This window comes from Parasteatoda tepidariorum, chromosome 6, assembly GCF_043381705.1.
Source record: "Parasteatoda tepidariorum isolate YZ-2023 chromosome 6, CAS_Ptep_4.0, whole genome shotgun sequence".
In the NCBI taxonomy this organism is placed as follows: Eukaryota; Metazoa; Arthropoda; class Arachnida; order Araneae; family Theridiidae; genus Parasteatoda; species Parasteatoda tepidariorum.
In genome coordinates, this window is record NC_092209.1 from 2,139,492 (window position 1) to 2,158,233 (window position 18,742).

The window sequence follows — 18,742 nt, forward strand, 5'->3', positions numbered from 1 at the left end:
TACTTGCTGATAAAAAATATTTTTAACTCTATTTTTGTCAAAACTAACTGGGTTCATATAAGCATATACTAATACAAGAGAGACGTTTGTAAAGAGAAGTGAACAAATCAATGACAATTTTACTTTTAGATTCACTACATTTTACACATCAGTTGCGTTAACATATACATTTTAATATGGCCGAAAATAACTTTCACTTTTTTCCTTCTAAAAGAGGAGGCAAAGTCTTAATTTTTAATCTATATCACTTAAAAAAAATGATAAAGATAATAAATCGGTGTGGTATTGCGAAACAACGCGTACTGGGTCTAGCGCACGTGTATGCATCAAAAATGGATTATTTCATTCGATGTCTGGAATTCATAACCGTGAAGCAGAGAAAAAAAAACAATATTTAGAAGAATTTTCATGTAGAAAATGAAGGAACGAACAGTCAAAAAAAAGCTGGAGTAAAAAGAATGTATGAGTAAGTTTTTATTTTCAATATTTGATTCTGTCAAATTTCAAAAAAATCTCTATGAAGAAAAATAAGCTTTAAATCTCAAGATAACACACGATATAAGTTTATATTCTATTTTAATGTTGTACATAAAGCTAATTTTTTAGAATGTATGTATTTATTTAAATTTATATACTTATTAATTTAATTAAAATTTATATAGTTATTTAAATTTATATACTTATTAACTTTATTAAAATTTATATCTTTATTAACATGGTCACGTTTTTTTAATTGAGCCAAATACAAAAGTAATTATTGCAATTTATTTTATTTTTATTTACTATAGCAAGTATCAAAATATGGAACAATAAAAGAGTTTATATATAAAAAAGCTTATATATAAAGAAGAGCTAATTATAAAAGAGCCATCACTGTACATAAAACAGATTTTTCAAAATTTGTATGTTCATTTTAACTATGTCACTTTTGTTAATGGAACCAAATATAAATTGATATTAAATCAATTTTTATGAGGAAAAGGGTTATTTTCATCTTAACAATTTTATCCTCTTTTTATAGATAATACCAAATTTCAAAATATGAGACCATTAAAAAGGTTATATTCTCCATTAATGTACATAAAACCAGTTTTTAAAAATTTATATATTTATTAAACTATGTCAATTTTTTGTTTTTAATTCAACCAAAAATGAAAGTAGTTTAAAGATTAAAATAACAAAGAGTTTGCAACGGTGTATCGCAAAATAATGTAATTTTTTCTTTTTATTGTCTTCAGGATACCTGCATACTTCATACATAATGACAGTGCTATTTTAAGAAATTTTAATTTTTCTCCATTAGTAAAATATTCTGATCAAGCTGAACGTGTTATCTTTTTTTATATAATTCTTTTTGCAGGAATTGTTAAATAGGCATTACCATGTCATCAAATTTTACATGAGAAAAAAAAAATATTAATATCATATTTTTTTAATATATAATAATAAAAACAAAAATAAATAAAAGTAATAATAATGTTTCATTTTTAACTTTGGATATAAATAAAGTTTTATTGAAAAAATAAATTAATGTTTTAAAAACAGATTAAAATAAACTCGACATATACATACATTTTATTACACCATCGTTAAACAGCCGACCTAATTTTCAGTTTACTTCTACCTATGTTTTACTCCGTAGCATTTTATTTTATATCCGTCGTTGAACTGCCGGTCTACGACAACTAATGTTTAACTCCATAGCCTTGTACTTTTGAACCCAATCCAGAAGACAAAGAAACTTTTGGATCAATACCTCCAGAGGTATTGATTTATGGGAACACGGAGGACTTTGCGACTCAACAAATTTAACGTGCATCAGTCACTATTTACTACACGGGGAGTCTTCGGCTTGAGGGGATCGAACTTTTGGACGTGGGCCCAATGCCCTACCAACTAGGCTATCCCGGCCCTACTCCGTAGCATTGTAATTTTGAACCCAATCCAGAAGACAAGGGAACTCATGAATTAAGTATTGGAAGAAATTTGCTTTCTAGGAGGAATTTTTGATAGCAGTAACCTGCATTTGCGTTACATGGAGAGGAAGACCTACCACGGTTAGCCAGACGGCAAAGGGACTTACTTTCTTTCCTTCCAGACGCGGATACGTATCTAGGTTAGTAAAACCCTTACCCCTATAATCCGCGTCTGCCCACTATTCCAGTCAACCTCATCCAATTATTTAAAATTTCAAAAGAAAGGAGGTTACAATTTTGTTAACAAATTATACAGAAATATTAAATTGTTTACAAATATACTGAAATATTAATTATAGTTTAAACAAGAATTTTTTTTTGTATTATGACATATAGAAAGTGACAATAAATGAATTTTGAAAAGTAAAATATTAAAAAAAAAGGTTAATAAAAAAAAAATATTTTTTTTTAGTTCTCCATTAACATTTCGATTTCTAGGTATTAAATAATAAAAGAAAGTAATTAAAATGTTATAATAATAAATAAAAAAGATTTGTACAATATTTACAACATATAGGTAAGCATTCCAAAATATATATTAATTTTTTTCTTATATTTAAAATTTTAGAATATTATTATTGTCAAAAAGAAAATTCATTACTAATAATAATTTGGTTTTAAGTGTATTGTTAGTTATGAATTGTTTTTGCCAGGTTGGTAGATTAGTGATATTCGATGCACGAGTATGCCATGAAGGTGTATAGATGCATTCAGTAAGATAGTGTTCTGGAGTGCCCAGAAGGCCGCATGTGCAGTGATCATTATCTGAGATGTTTAGATATTTAAAATAATATGGAAAAGGACCATGCCCAGTTAAAAACCAGATTTCTTGTTTTGATGATATCGTCCTGAAATAATCTACTTTATTAATAATTTTATATAATCTTCTTCCCTCATCGGAATTGTTCCAATAATTTTGCCAAATTTGTGATAAAGAGTTCTGAAGTTGATTCTTGAGATGTGAAATCGGGAAGGGATATGAGTAATTTTGTTGTTTAGTTGTCGATAATTTAGATAGGGCATCTGCATTTTCATTGACTGTTCTGTCGTCATGTGCTTTAATCCATGAGATAAATATATTTGTATTAAGGAGTAATTTTTGTATTTTAGCCGAGAGTGAATTTTTCGTGCCTGGATTGATTATAGAGTATAGTACTGATTTAGAATCCGACCAGATTGTATATTTTTTAGATGCCTTAAATGAAGTCAGTGATTTGATGAATTTAATGCATTCTGAAATAGCAAGTTGTTCAGCTTGTAAGATTGAGTTGTAATTATTAATTGTGTAATGATTAGAAGGATTTATGATAAAGAATGCAAAACCAGTTTCAGTATTTGTTTTCGAACTGTCTGTGAAAAAAATGTATGGATCTAATTGATTATAATTTTTTTTCCTGCTAAACTGATTAAATTAGTGATAGACTGAGAAGGGTGAAAAATCGGTTTTGTTTGTTTTTATTCGTAAGTACTGTATTGATAATTAATATTGTTATAGAAAATGTCTTTTTTGAGTTGAGTTATAATTATTGAACACGACAACGACGCGATCTGTTGTTCTGAGAGAGGTGGGAATCCAGCTAAGACTTGTAGAGCAGCTGTAGGAGTGGAATGGTAGCTCTTGTAATGTTCAGAAGAAATTTCCTTTGGATTGAGTCTAAAGTTCTTGAGATTCTAGGTGAGATTTTTTGTGCCCATGCACATGAACCGTGGGTTAAGGAAGGGATTATTACAGTTTTATATATGAGTTTTCGAGCTCTCTGGTTTATGCCCCAGGATTTTGTATTAATTTTACAAAGGAAAGTGAGTAGTTGGTTTGATTTCTCTTTCAGGTCTTTAACATGTGGACCCCAGTTAAGACTCCCATCTAATATCACTCCCAAATGTCTGAAATGGTTCTTTTGTGAGATTTTCTGGTTGTTTATTTTGAAGATCGGACGCCTGCTTGAGTAGGAGAAATGGATGAAAACAGATTTGTCTATTGATAAATTGAGATTATTGCTTGTTAGCCAATTTTGAATAATATTGAGTGAGTTGTTAATATTAATTTCTAAATCTCTTCTTGAATTTCCAAACGTTAATAGAATAATATCATCGGCAAATGCTTGTATAATTTGATTGTTCATATTTGTATTGAGCAAGCTATTGATTAAAAAATTCCAAGCTGTCGGACCTATACACGAACCCTGTGGGCAACCTTTGAGTATATGTTTTGTTTTGAATCCTTGATTTGTTGATAGAATAGTAATTCTATTTCTGTTGATATCTTCTATCATGTGACATAAATTTTTAGGGAGATTTGAAGTTGAAATTTCTTTATAAATTAAATTATATTGTAGATTATCAAAAGCGCTTTTAATATCAAGGGAGGTGGCTGCGACATGTTTAAAGTTGTTTTTAAGATGTTTTATATTATCTAGAAAATTTTGAAGTGCATGATTTATAGACTTGCCGAAACGAAAACCGAATTGTTTGTCTGATAAAATGTTATATTTTTTTATATAATAGATTATTCTCTTGGTAATAAGTTTTTCTAGAAATTTGCCTAGACAATGGTGTAGTGTAATTGATCTGTATGATGGTAATAGTTTCGGATTTTTATTAGTTTTCAGAAATAGTAAGACTTGCCCTTTTTAAAATGATCTGGAAAGCATTTGAGTAAGAGACATTTGTTGAAAAATTTAAGAATTAGATTACCAAAAAATAGAAGAAGTTTTTTGACTATATCAATACCGTCGATGCCAAGGGCTTTATTATTATTTTGAGTTTTAATTAAATTATCCTATTTATTTTATGTGAAAGGTGGGTCAAGATTAGAATTTGGGTTGTGGAAATTATTTATTGAGATTATGTTATTGTCTGGGAAAAGATTCTCTAAAATATGTGAAGCTTCTTCTGAAGGTGAGTTAGTGTTAAATATATCTGTAAATATGGAAGGATGAGGCTTGTCTTAAAAGACGTTTTATAGTGCTTTCCAAATGTATTGTTGGTGTTTTCACAAAAATTATTATATACAAAGTATTATATTTAGCCTTGAAAATTTATTTTTTAAAATGGGCTCTTTTAAGTTTATATATGATTTTGTATTTGTTAATTTCGTCTTCTATTTTTAAACGTTGGTATCATTTCCTAGTCACTTGCAGTTCTTTTTGGAGTATCTACAATTTACTATTCCACCATGTGGGATTTGATTGCTTGTTAATTGCTTTTGTTTTATACGAAAGTTTACAAGAATTAAAAATTTTATCGATTAAGTCGTCTGTGAAATCGTTTAGTTGTAATAGGGTGTCTATGTTGTCTAAATTACTAATTTAATTAATTATGAAATTTTGAAAAGATTTTCTTAAATTTGTTGTAATTATCGTATTTTGTTTTAAATCTAATAAAGGATGAGAAAGGAAAAGAATCGTTTAGTTGAATTTTGATATATTTATGATCAGAGTTTGTTTCTGTGTCGAAAACTTCCCAATTCGAATAGTTGAGGAGCTTCTGACTATTTGTTAGCATTAAATCTGGAAAGGAGGAAGATCGAGTAGTAACAAAAGTTGGTGGAGCGTTTTGGGTGTTCAATATTTTTAGATTGTTAGAAATAATAAGTTCAAACAGGGTATCGCACCTGGCATCAGTGTTAGCGTAACCCCAGAAGTCGTGATGTGCATTAAAGTCCCCGCAAATTAATAAATAGAGTAGAATTGTTAAAGTATTTTGAGGTCTGCAAAAGTAGATCTTTAATTAAATGATTTTCATTGTCCGAAGGGGAATTATAAAATGAGATTAAGATTAGTGGATCTGGGTTGTTGTTAATTAATTGATTTTCATTGTCCGAAGGGGAATTATAAAATGAGATTAAGATTAGTGGATCTGGGTTATAAAATAAAAATGAAATAAAAATTTAACTTATATATAAAAGTTTTTAGTTTGTGGGCTTTAACTTCGAAGTCTGTTTTGGATGGAAGGTGCCTTATTGTCTGAGTTTGTACCTATCAGATACTGGTTTGAGAAAATCTTCTGTTAATGAACTTGTTGTTGTTTCTTGAGATTGTCCAATGCACTTAGGTAGCTCGGGCACGCTGGATAGGTTGCGGCTGGATCCGCTGCAGTATGATGGTAGTTAAGATTCTTTTTGTAGCGTTGGTTTGATTCTAAACAGTTGATACACAAATGTGTTTCGCTTGTGCAGTTTTCCTTGGGATGATTTCCTCCACATATCTCACAGGATACTTGATTTTTACAATTTTCTTGGTGATGCATGTCCTATGAGCTGACAGTGTCTGCGGCGTAGGAGGGTTATCCTTTTTTTTATGTAACACTTGTTGAAACCAATATATATACGGGTGTCTCAGTTAAACGTTTCAGAACTCCTAAGAGGGGTAGAGTGCATCCTGACGACTCGAAATCATATAGCAATGCGGGGTCGGAAATGCTTTCCAGAGGCGGTAAATGGCGTTGTACGAAATTTCCGAGCTCTCCGGTGCGTTGGCCTCTTCGGTCACCCGACCTATCATGCTTTGCTTTTTATTTCTGGGGTCACATGAAAACGTTGGCTTATGGCACCCCTGTTGACAATGCTGAGGATCTGGTTGTAAGAATTGCAGTAGCTGCCGGAGAAATTCGAGATTCACTTTGATTCGAGATCTGAGCAGTTTTCACTTTGGCATTTTGGTAGAATAGGAGATTTGTCTCTGACTCTGTGATTGATGTTTCGTATAATTACAAGTAGTAGTTTATCAATTGGATTTTTGTCATCCAAACAGGACCAGTTTTTTTTTTTTTTTTTTGGAGTCCAATGTTTTAGGCAAAAGGCTGTGTTGAAGTGTAACAATATTTGGTTTGTGTGTGTGTTTTTTTATGCAATGAGAAATGTGGCGATGAGGAGTCAATCCCTGCCCCCAAATAAGCCCCCAGAATGAGCATTCTTTTAGATTAAGATATAAATAAAATAAGAAATAAAATCAGTAAAAACTTAAAAAGAATAAAGTAAGAATAGTAAACATTGGGTTGTGAGTATTATGTGTTAATATACAGTTATAGAGCAACAAGAGATTGGTGATTGGTGAAAGTGAATCTTAATGAAGAAATTAATGTAATTATTGTAATAGTGGTGGAGTTCCATCAATTAGGGTTAAGAAATTAAAAGTTGAGAATGGAGATTTAACCATTCTATTTGTTTATTTAATTTGTTATTTGGTTGATCTTGAAACTTTGGAAATTCATTTTAGGGTTTGGTGGTCGGGAACGAGCGATTGAACTATGTTTTAATATTAATTTGAAACAAACGAATGTTGTTTTCAAGGTTTGTTTAATGATTATGTGGAGAACTAAGAATTGTCAAAATAGGGTCAAGTGGTCGGGAGAGAGTGCTTGTATGACCTTAATTATTTGTCTAAGATAATCCTAAGTATTTAGCCTGAATGGTTAAGATATTGAATAGAAAACAAAGGAAATCAAATTTGAGTCAGGTTGTCTGGAGCAAATGGTTAAAAAATTTTAACTGAAACAGAAGCAAAATTGATTTGTATAATTTTATTAAAATCCAGTGAGAAATAAATATAATGAACCAAACTTATGTATGAGTAATTGTCTTAACATGGCACTAAGATATGTAGGAAAGAAAAGGTATCTTTATACTAAGTGTAAGATTGAATTCCAAAATTATTAACATGGAATAAACATGATCTCTTGTTACTAGGCTATTGCAATATTATATTGATAGAAAAAACAAAAGGAAAAGTGAGCTATGAAATTGAATGCTAAAAAATAATTGTTTCTTTATTCATACCATTTATTTTGATTTGTTATGTGATAGGTAGATTTTAAGGAAAGAGGATTTATTTTAAAAAATCATAGAAATGAGATAATTAGAAGATATTAATTTTATACAATCACAAACTATTTAAAGTATTATCTATTAAAAAATATAATTAAAAATTTAAGATTAACATTAGTCTAAAGGGGTAGATTATATTTGAGGGTGCCCCTTGATTCTCGCCAAGTTGTGATCGCGGTTGATCGCCTAGCTGAACGATGTCGAAACCCAATCGTGATTCTGATTGGTTTAGATTTTAGCGTTATTTTCAACGGTTGTAATTTCAGAGATCCGTTAGTTCTACGTTGGATACCGGCTGTTTTGAATCTGGTCTATAAGATCGAAGGTATGTGGGCAGTCATAAAAAGGGATTTACGAAGAAAATGTCACCACTGGTCCGGTATTACAGACGCCATTTTCGATTCGTATTTTGTCGATAACAAATGGTTTACCTCGACATATTTTTCGTCGAAAATGCACCACAAGTGTATTTCGCTATACATACATACACACACACACATATAATAATAATAACAGGGCTACATCCCTGTTATCATTGGTGTATTCATCTTAAGAAATGCAGTCAAAATCATTATAAGTTATCAAAAGGTTTATTAAATGCTGGTGGTTAGAACAGTTCACATCCGCCCTCCACAAGGGAGGGGGAGTGGACAAGACTCCGGATGGTTCTGGCAGATGTTTATTGGAACACGTTATTTAGCAAAAGACATGCGAAAACCTTCGGTCTTGCATTAAATAGTACAGAGATTGGTGTAATTAGGTTCCAGTCGTACATGCCTTTGTAACTCTACGCACTATGGAAAATCATTTAATGCTTCCTAATATGGAAGTGAAAGAGGGACAAGATTCTAAAAATAACTCCTCCTTTCAAATATAAATCTAATTATTATTCAATGGTATGTTTTCAGCCTTGAATTTCCAAAATAGAATATCTCTACTCTTACTCTATAATAAAGACATTTTATGAAACCGAAAGAGTTTTAATTCTTTTATTAATACAAAAGTATTTATTATTTTTGTATTACACCCCCCCCCCCCAAAAAAAAAAATTTTTGGTAAGCCAAAATAAAAAAGTTTAAAAAACTTTAAATTTATAAAATTCAGGTTGGTACGACTGTTCCTTTTCCCCACTACAAATAACATCTTTTCAGTTATGAGAAGGAAGAAATAATTATTTACAATTACAAAAATATAAAAAAACATGATAATGCAATTTATGTGTTTAGTCAATTAAACAGAAAGAAAAATGAAACATGTTTATAAACTATTCTACTAAAAATTTTAAAAAAAATTTCACACAAAAATATACAAAACTTTTATGCAAACGAACTGGACAACAAGTGTCATTTAATCAGAATTTAAGATTCTGTGTGGTTAAATGGGTTTTTACTTGATGAACCAACCTCCGAAATTTATAAAGATCATTGATGGAACACGCGTGGAAAAAAAAAAAATCATTTCTATTCTTATGGTCCCTATATAGTGACCGTCAGGACAGCGGCTAAACGTTGGTTTCTCTTTCTGTTAAATTCAACTTTTGCGTATTTCGCCATATCTCTATTAGTTATTACTAATTAAGGAATTACAATCTATTACTATTTAAGGAAATCAAAAATTATTAGCAAACAAATATAAGACTTGCTTATCTTAATATAATTCAATGTAAAAGAAATTTTTTGTTTTCTACTGTTTAATTTAATGTCAAAAATCAAAAAATATTTGACCTGTAAGGTGCGCAAAAATTAGATTCAGAGAATTAAAAATACAAAATTATCTTTAGCGAAGCCGATGCTTTACATCTGGCGTTCAGTGGCAGACTACATTTCATATTGTTTAACAACACATGGCTTTAGCCCTTTTGTGGGAAAGACTTTAAAACAAAACTTACAACAGTTACTTTTCTCAACAACTGAAATTTAGAATAGTGTGATTAAGAAAAATATGTGAACTGTTTGCAATTTCAAATTAATATTGAAAAGTATACAAAGTATAAAAAAAGGCAAAAAAGTATATAAAAGCTAGACGTTAAGAACGTATATCCAATGAGCGAGCAAAGCGAGCATCGGATTGCGAAGCAATCCGAAATGAACTGCGAAAGCAGTTCCGGGGGTTGGCGAGCACCAGCGAGCAGGGGGCGAAGCCTCCTAGTCAATCATATTAGTTTAGAACTTAATAGAAAAATAATAAACAAGACGAATCACTGCAATATATTTTAATAAAATTGAAATTACAAAGTCAGCCCATTTGTCTTTGATTATGCGTTTTAGAAAATAAAAGTTTACGATACGCTTTGGAAACTAGATTATTTATGCGATGAGAAAGATTACATTTAAAAGTAACATCTTTAATAATATCCTAACGATTCAAAGTAATATTGTTCATTTTATATGAGAATTATTGCGTATCAGTAAGAATAGAACATTTTTCAATATTAAGATCTTAACGGTTGATATTACATCCGTTTTATAAGCTATCTAGATCTTGTTCCAAACAAACTGCACCCGAAATTGTATTTATAAACTTTGAATTATCTGTAAAAAAATAAAAATCCAGAACTTTTAAGTACACAACAGAGATTTTTAATAAATAACATGAATAGCAGAGGTTCAAAATTGGAGACCTGAAGTACTCCAGAGCAATTAATCAATTCAAGTCACTAACGAAGGGTGATATAAATCTTCGGAAACGAGAGTGGTTTATCACCACGGTTTATCAAAACATTAACACTGATATTTGTTAAAATAAAGTCTTAACGCTTGTTTAAATTTAAAACGCTTTTATTTAATTCAAACTGCATTCATAAAATGCACCAGTTTGTTTAACGAGATCATTATTGATCGATAAGTTAAAATCATTTAAAGTAACTACTAGATAGAGAAAAGCAATTTCTTTTAAATTAATTAGAGATAAAAGTGCTTACCAGAGCAAGTGAAGAAAATTGACTAGCCTGATAGTTCACGGCAATAGGAACTCCACGTTTACAGTTTGCAAGTTACTGAATCACGATCCTTTCGAAACAGAACATCAAATTCCCAAATCCAAGTTTCAATTAAACAAATAGCGTAATCTTCAAAAGCCACGGAACTGTAAAATTCGTGTTTTTCGGTTCGCAGTCCAAAATAGAATATATATATATATTATTTTCAATGCCCACCTATGTTTACGTTTCGACAATTCTGGTATTTACAAGACAGATTTGTTGGCCACTATTTCATGGGCACCCTATTAGGTAGGCCAACGTTGCTCCCACAGTAAGGACAGATAATGAAAGAATAACCATGGGTCCGTGATTCGAACCCAGAACCTTTCTGATGCAAGGCCAGTTCTCTGACCCCTGCACAGTCCAGTCGGCTGTAATTAATATTAAGAGATCCAAATTTTTGACCTTTCTCCCGATTAAGCTATCGTGCTTAGACTTTTTAGATTGAGGTTCCGTCCCACCCAATATTTTTATGATCAGAAACCGAAACACGTCAACAACAAAAAAAGGTTTTGCTAAGTAGGTACTTTATTACGTCGCACTAGAGCTCTACAATGCGCTAATGGAGAACATCTCTGAGGATGATCCGAAGACATGCTGTCGCAATCCTCTGTAGAGGGGTTCAGTGGCGTACGCAAGGGAGGGGTTTAGGGGTTTGAACACCCCCCTTGAGCTCAGACAAAATGGCAAAAATAAACATTTTAGTAGTAATTATGCGGGTATTATTTTTTAAGACTATACATTTTTATTTGCCTTATGCCTACCTTTTTTTTTCACGGTATTTCTCAGAATACTGAAAAAACATTTACTATAATAGGGTTGTACTTTTGAAACCAAATTCACGTGGTACTGTTATGGACTGGTTCCTTTCTGTTCTGCCAGTCGCGATAGTTTTCGAGACTGGCTGTCATTCGCGAGGTCTTTACGCGATGATTCTGGAATCTGAGACGTTCTGTCGTCTTTGAGACAATTCGAGCATTTTGGAGATGCGGTGAAAAATTATATAAAAAGGGGAACGGAGTACAATGTAAGTTTTTCTGTTGTGCAGAAATGTGATACTTCCGTTGAAGAAAACGTTTCTAGCATAACAAAATCTGATGAATGTGAAAGTGGCCCTCAAAGTGTTACTTCCCACCCATATGACATTGGACTTTTTTCAGAAGATATTACATGCGAGAAGATATTACATTATGTTCTTAAACTTAAAAAATCAAATCAAAATTTAACTAAACAATGTTGTCTAAATAAAAAGTCAAAACTGTCTAGCTGTCTAAATTAGAGAAATAAGAGTGCTTTATTGCATACTCGAATTTCTTTTAGTAGCTTCAGAAAATTATGAACACCCCCCTTGAAAAAATTCTGCGTACGCCACTGGAGGGGTTGACTCCCCTGCTTTGGTAGCCCGACTATCTGCGAGCGAAGTCAAGCACTTTACGGTAGAACAGTTTAATGAGAACTGATACCGCGCACCCTCGGTCTCTACGCAGGCTGTTCAAAGTGGTCACCCACCCTCTTACTGAGAGCAGCTAGTGATGCTTGACTTCGGGTGATCTGTGGGACAAAAAGATTTTGTGTTTGATTATTTTAATTTCAAGCACCGACCAAAATACCGTCTGCACATATTTATTAGTATACTTAAAGTCAATTTCTCGAACCATACGAATTGTACTTAAGTTGTAAACAAGAAAATCCGACTATTATACCAAAAAGTTATTAAGGTGTTTTAGAGCTGTATGTTACATTGTGTGCAATAAGTGTAGTTTGATGACACTGAGGTACAGCAGTGATAGATAAAATTGTCACCTCCGTGTATATTAATTTAAAAAAAGCATTTCTCAAATGAATCAATATTGCATCTGATGTGAATAAAACTGTGATTATGAATACATAGAAGAAATTTAACGTGAACATAAAAGTAAGAGAACCCAGTCTACGTTCTAAAAATAATTTACCAATAAAAAAAAAATATTTTGATTATTCAGCTGTATTAACTTTTATAGTCAGCTGTCTGAATGATTCACAAAATCTTTCAGAACTACTAAAATTATTAATTAAAAATACCAACGAAAAAATTCGCACTTTTGTTCAGTTTAACAGAACAGAACAAGTGGTAGAAAAAATACTCCACTTATATGTATTACGTCCTTATAAGTGGTAGAAAAATTTGGAAAACCAGATGTATTTTAATGCTTCTGTATTAATTGTAACATTTAATGTTTACAAATTATTATGTCGAGTTACAAAATCCGGGGTTTTATTTTAAATTTGTTCAAGTCAGTGCGAGCCTTGCTATACAAATAATTAAATTGCCTGAAATCCTTCTCGATTTCGGATTATAAGTTAAATTTTGGATTTCGTTTTAAGTTTTTTTAAATTTAAAACTAGCGTTAATAGACTAACATTCGACAGCGCTGTACCTTTCGAATGTAATGTAAATATTATCATTATGAATTTTAATAAAAATTATAAACTTTAATGTAAAAATTATAATGCGAAGTTTTAGAACTGTATCTAATACTGTACCAATTAGGCTCAACGAACTTGAAATAAGATTTGCATTGACTGAACCCTTTCTTTAATGTATGTTTGTGAGTCGTGGTGGTTCAGGGGATGGAGCGCTCGCCTCCCAATGAGGTGAATACCGACGATGGCTGGTTGATATGAATTCCGCACCCGGCTCGCACCGACCACAGTGCTGACGTAAAATATCCTCAGTGGTAGACGGACCATGGGTTAGAGTCCCCTTGCCCGATGAGCTACTCCAGCCAGCATAAGGGAACGACGTCTCCATAACTAGCTCTAAATATCTTCAAATAAAACAATTATATGAAACTTGGATCTACTTAAGGACTTTTTGGGCTGCAGCTCAGGGCCCCGTGGATACAAAGGGCCCCAGTGCCCACTGAAAACAATAGGTGACATTTTGAATTAAAAAAGTATCTAATATTAAAAAAAAAACTATTATAAGGTTGGCAACCCTGAGATCAATCAACCCATGCATGTGCGCGTCTTCGAACGGAACGGGAATTCCCCGTCGCTTGTTTTTGGTCAGTGTATTTTTTCGCGTCTATTACGGGGGACTTCGCACCGCGCCGTTTAACGTCCGACGTAATTTTTTTTTCTTTTTTCCCCCGCACATCTGTTCTTGTCGTCAAAGTAACAAACTTGTTTAGTTTACTAATAAATGATAACTTAAGAGTTATAAAGACCGGACCTTTCTCTTATTTTACTTATAATTGAAAGTACATAATCAGTACAAGAAAATATTTCCTGCTCTTAGTTGGTAAGTAAAAAGAATTATAAGTCATGTTTTTTTTGCTTTTAATGTATTTTTTCAATACTAAATGAACTTTTTAATCGATTTTTAATGATAATTTGTGAATTACTGCACTCATTACAAAGAATTAAAATGTGATGTGAAGAACAATATTACATCGACTGTACTGTTTTTTGTTTGACTTGCAAACTTTTTCTAAAATCCCGTCTCAATACACAACCAGATTTTCTGATTGGAAACACATAGGAACTTGTTTAGAAAATCCTGAAAATTCTAATAAATATAAGAAATCAATGTTAGTGTGTTTGACAGGAAAGGAAAATATATCTGTTTTAGACAAGCAGCTTCAGAAGCAATTAAGAAAAGAAACAGAATTTTATCACATTGTCCTAAAACGGGTTATTGCAGAGGTCAAATTTTTAAGTATAAGGGGCTTAGCATTTAGAGGTTCCGAGGAAGTATTTGGTTCTCCACATAATGGTAATTTTATGAGTGCTCTGGAGATATTGGCAGAGTTCGATCCATTCATTCGTGAACACATTGAACAACGAGAGCTGCGACCGAAACCGATAATATCGTACTTATCAAAAAAAGTATATGAAGAAATAATTGAGATTATGGGCCGACAGATAATTAATCAAATTATAACTCAAATAAATAACGACGACACGAAGTATTATTCAACTGTGATGGGTACTACTCCAGATCTATCTCACAATGATCAACTTGCTATTGTATTACGATACTGTTTTCGGGGAAAAGTGCATGAAAGATGTGTATCCTTCATTAAAATTAGTAGTCATACTGACTTACATTTATTTAATATTCTACAAGACTTTTTAGAAACAAATGGACTACTACTGGGTAATTGTAGGTGACAATCTTATGACAACGCTGCTAATATGGTGGGTCACTACAATGGTGTACAAGCACTACTAAAACAAAAAAAATAAATCCACGGATTATGTGCCATGTGCTGCGCATTCCCTTAACCTAATTGGTGAAGAATCTGTTAAGGTTGCAACCGAAATTGTGAACTTTTTTGGAGCAATGCAAAAAATATACGTTTTCTTTTCTACTTCGACCCATAGGTGGGAACTGTTAAATCGTGAAACAAAACTCAAATTTACGTTAAAAAGTTTAAGCCAGACCAGATGGTCTTGTCACTATGATGCTGTCAAAGCTTTGAAAAATAATTATGATGACATTATGAAAATTTTCGAAAGTTTCAGCGAAAATTAGAATGAGAAAGATGATTTCCGGAAAGAGGCAAGTAATTTATTCAATAAAATGGCGAAACTCGATACTGCAATTTTGATTATTTGATGGGAAGAAATTTTGGGGAGATTTAATTTAGTTAATAAAAAAATACAGAGCCCTGGTTTAGATTTTTGTGAAGGCAACAAGTTAATTGTGTCATTAAAAGACTTCGTGAACAACTGAACAACATAAAGGCACCAATCAGATCAGAAGCTAAAGGAATACGAAGAGAAAGGTAAAAAATTAAGTACTTGTGTGGGAATAGACTACAATGACATAAACAAGAGACGCATTGCTCCAAAATTTTCAGATAAGTCCACAGATAAATTCTCAGTATACGGAGGAGAAAAATTTAAAAGAGACACGCTAAACGTTGCGTTGGATAAGCTGATTATGGATTTAAATAAAAGGAACCAAGTCTATGAGATGTATAGCAAGAAATTCAAATTTTTAATGAATTTGCAAGACAAAAATATGGAAAACATAGATCTGGAAAGTGTACGTAATATTGTTGATTATTATCCAGATGACGTAAACGAGCATTTAGTGAATGAGTGCATTCATTTTAAAATCTTATTTACTTCAGTCTAAGCCAGAGTCTTACACCTCTTGCAGTGAAATTTTTATGCTAATTTATGAAAAGAAACTTGTTGATTTTTTCTTAAATTGCTATACTATCTTAAAAATCTTTTTAACTTTGCCAATCACTAGCTGTGAAGCGGTGCGCTCTTTCTCCAGGATGTCATATAAGAAAACAAATATAGGACAACAATGTCGAACCATCGACTCAATCATTTATCAGTTCTATCCATTAATTGTGATTTAACGAAGGACTTACAATGTGATGAGCAAATAAAGGAATTTGCAGCACAAAAATGCAGAAAGGTAGCTTTATAATTTATATAACATAACCTGTCAATTTCTTTTGCTACAATGTTGTACAGTTGATGTTTGTATACATAAATAAAAAATAAATAAATAAAATTATTTTATTGTCCTATTTTTTTCTATCTACTTCTCTACATCACTATAGAAAACAGTTTTTTGACAAAATGGTTATTAGGGCCCCCTAAGTAGTTTCAGCCCGGGGCCCCACAAATTCACGATCCGTCCATGACGAGTGGTTCAACAGAATTTGCTATGAAAAATTTCTACAGCGTTGTGGTGTTGAGGAAACATTTTATGCATCGCACATTATTAAATACTTTGTTTTGATAATATTTCCTTTAACCTCACTAGACGACCTTCAGAAATCGCCTTCGACTCCTTCTGTCAATGGATTTTCCCATTCACTTCACGTAAAGCAGAAAGTACTCATTTTAGGTGCATTTCTTCCGGGGGGGAAATATAGTATATATATTCATCGATCTTAAAATTTAAAACAATTTTCAGAAAACGACTGGTTTTTTCTCTTTCATGTAACCCATAAGGCAAAATGAACAGTCGTGACTGGCCATAGGGCGAGAAAATACAAATGTAGTTAACTACAACTATTTTTATAAATGGCAACGAACTACTTTATAATTGTAGTAACTACTTCACTACTTTAAGGATACGAACTTACATTAAATGTAAGGGAATAATTAAAAAATACTTATTCATGCAGAGATGCCAACTTGCTCCGGAAAGCAAATATATATTTCAAAGTGGTAGTTTATCAATTGTGATTCTTGATGTAATAAATTCAATTTAGTAGATTTTTATCCACCACTATTTCTAAGTAATTCGTAAGCTTATATAATTCACCACCTTAAAGTACTTATATTATGCTATACCTTTAAAAAAGCATTCAAAAATAGTCAAATATTTGCAATATTTACTTTGCAGTTATATATCGTTTTTTTAATTATTTTGGCGTGTCCGGAGCAGTTGGCATCTCTGTTCATGTTTACATAAACCAGTTTGTTATTCCAAAATATTTTTTTCGAATTTGATATTTAACATTTTTTCGCCTTTCTCGTCAGTAATATTTAATTTGAGGAATGTGAAATTATTAAATATACTTGAAATCTTTTAATTGTTTAATGCTCTTGTATTTCCTCTAAAAAATGAAGTACTACATCGAAAATACGTTCCCTTCCTTTTACAAAACATCAATGTTTTCACATGTGAGATCAAAGTGATTAATTATCTACATTTTGTAATGGCTAATTTAAGTATTAGTTGTACGCGATTCTAAATAAGTAAATCCTGTTAGCGCTCAGCTCAGCTCATTTTTATTGCATCCATTGATGAATCCGCCAAGATTTGTACCCATCAAATTCGAAAAATGAGATAATGTTAGAGCCGCGTTTCTTTACTCGTTAAAAGTAATTTCTAGAAATCGCTGCAAGCTACCGTTTTTTTTTTTTTTTTTTTTTTTTTTTTTTTTTTTTTTTTTTTNTTGTGTGTGTGTATCGCACTATTCACTGCATTACTTTTTTTAATAAAATAGCTCACTACACTATTACGAAAAAAAGTAGAGACTACAGTAGCTTCACTACTTGTACTAGACTGCTTCAGACCACTGTTGTTTAAATAATTTCCTGTCAATCGCTACTTTTTCACAGAAAATAAAAATATTTTAGATTTATTTTGTAATGAATAAATTTTATGTTTGTTAATAAATATAAATGTTCAGTTGCATTGCTGGTTCAAAGACCCTAAATTTTATTCATTGACAACGTTTTAATAGTACAACTATATACTACTTTAAATAATAGTACTTTAAATTTAGCATAAGCCTTACTTGACAAATTTTTTCTTTATTCTAGAAATGTTAGCCTTATTTTGAAAAATGCTTCAAAAGAAATAAAAATGAATATATTTTTTTTAATAATAATTCTTTTTTACAATTTCAGCAACTACATGTTTTATTTACCATTAAAATTGCAATTACTGGCCGCTAGCAAAACTTCTTAATTTTTTTTCCGATGTGTGACCCGAAACTGTGCAAACCTGGTGGAAAGTGAACACGTTATTTCGCAAATTAGTTTAACATGTAGAAGAAAACTAGTTGAATAACCGTTCGTAAATAAACAATAAATTGGTATTAATCAACTTTCAAAAATCATGAACAAAACTGAAAGACATATACCGATTTAATTCATAAAATTTAAAATAATTCCATTTTTTTTTTATGCTTTGTTATAATTTTCAGTAACTTTACGTTATAAGGTTAAACAAAACAAGCTTTTAAAAGTTCGTCCCACGAATATAAAGATTAATCTTCCGTGTCACTTGGCATTTATGATGCTATTTAACACAATGAAGCAGTTTTCTCCGTCAATGAAATAGATATACCACAAAAACAAATTGAAAGAAATGTTATATTCCACAAGAACAAATTGTTAAGATAATGCGTTCTGCATTCTAATTCCTCATAAATCTATCACTCCTTATCTCCCCTTCTGCTGACCAGACGCGTGGTCCTCTCGCCGTTCAAA

At 31.6% G+C, this 18,742-nt stretch overlaps 1 protein-coding gene across 1 annotated transcript in view; it reads left to right on the top strand.

The window, feature by feature from the left end:
• The first annotated feature begins 299 nt into the window (after nt 1–299).
• LOC107447565 (NPC intracellular cholesterol transporter 1) overlaps nt 300–18,742 on the top strand; it is a 98,131-nt gene continuing 79,688 nt past the window's right edge. The window contains exon 1 of the mRNA XM_071181910.1: nt 300–466. The gene's annotated coding sequence lies outside the window, so the exon portion shown is untranslated. The remainder of the gene's footprint in view (nt 467–18,742) is intronic.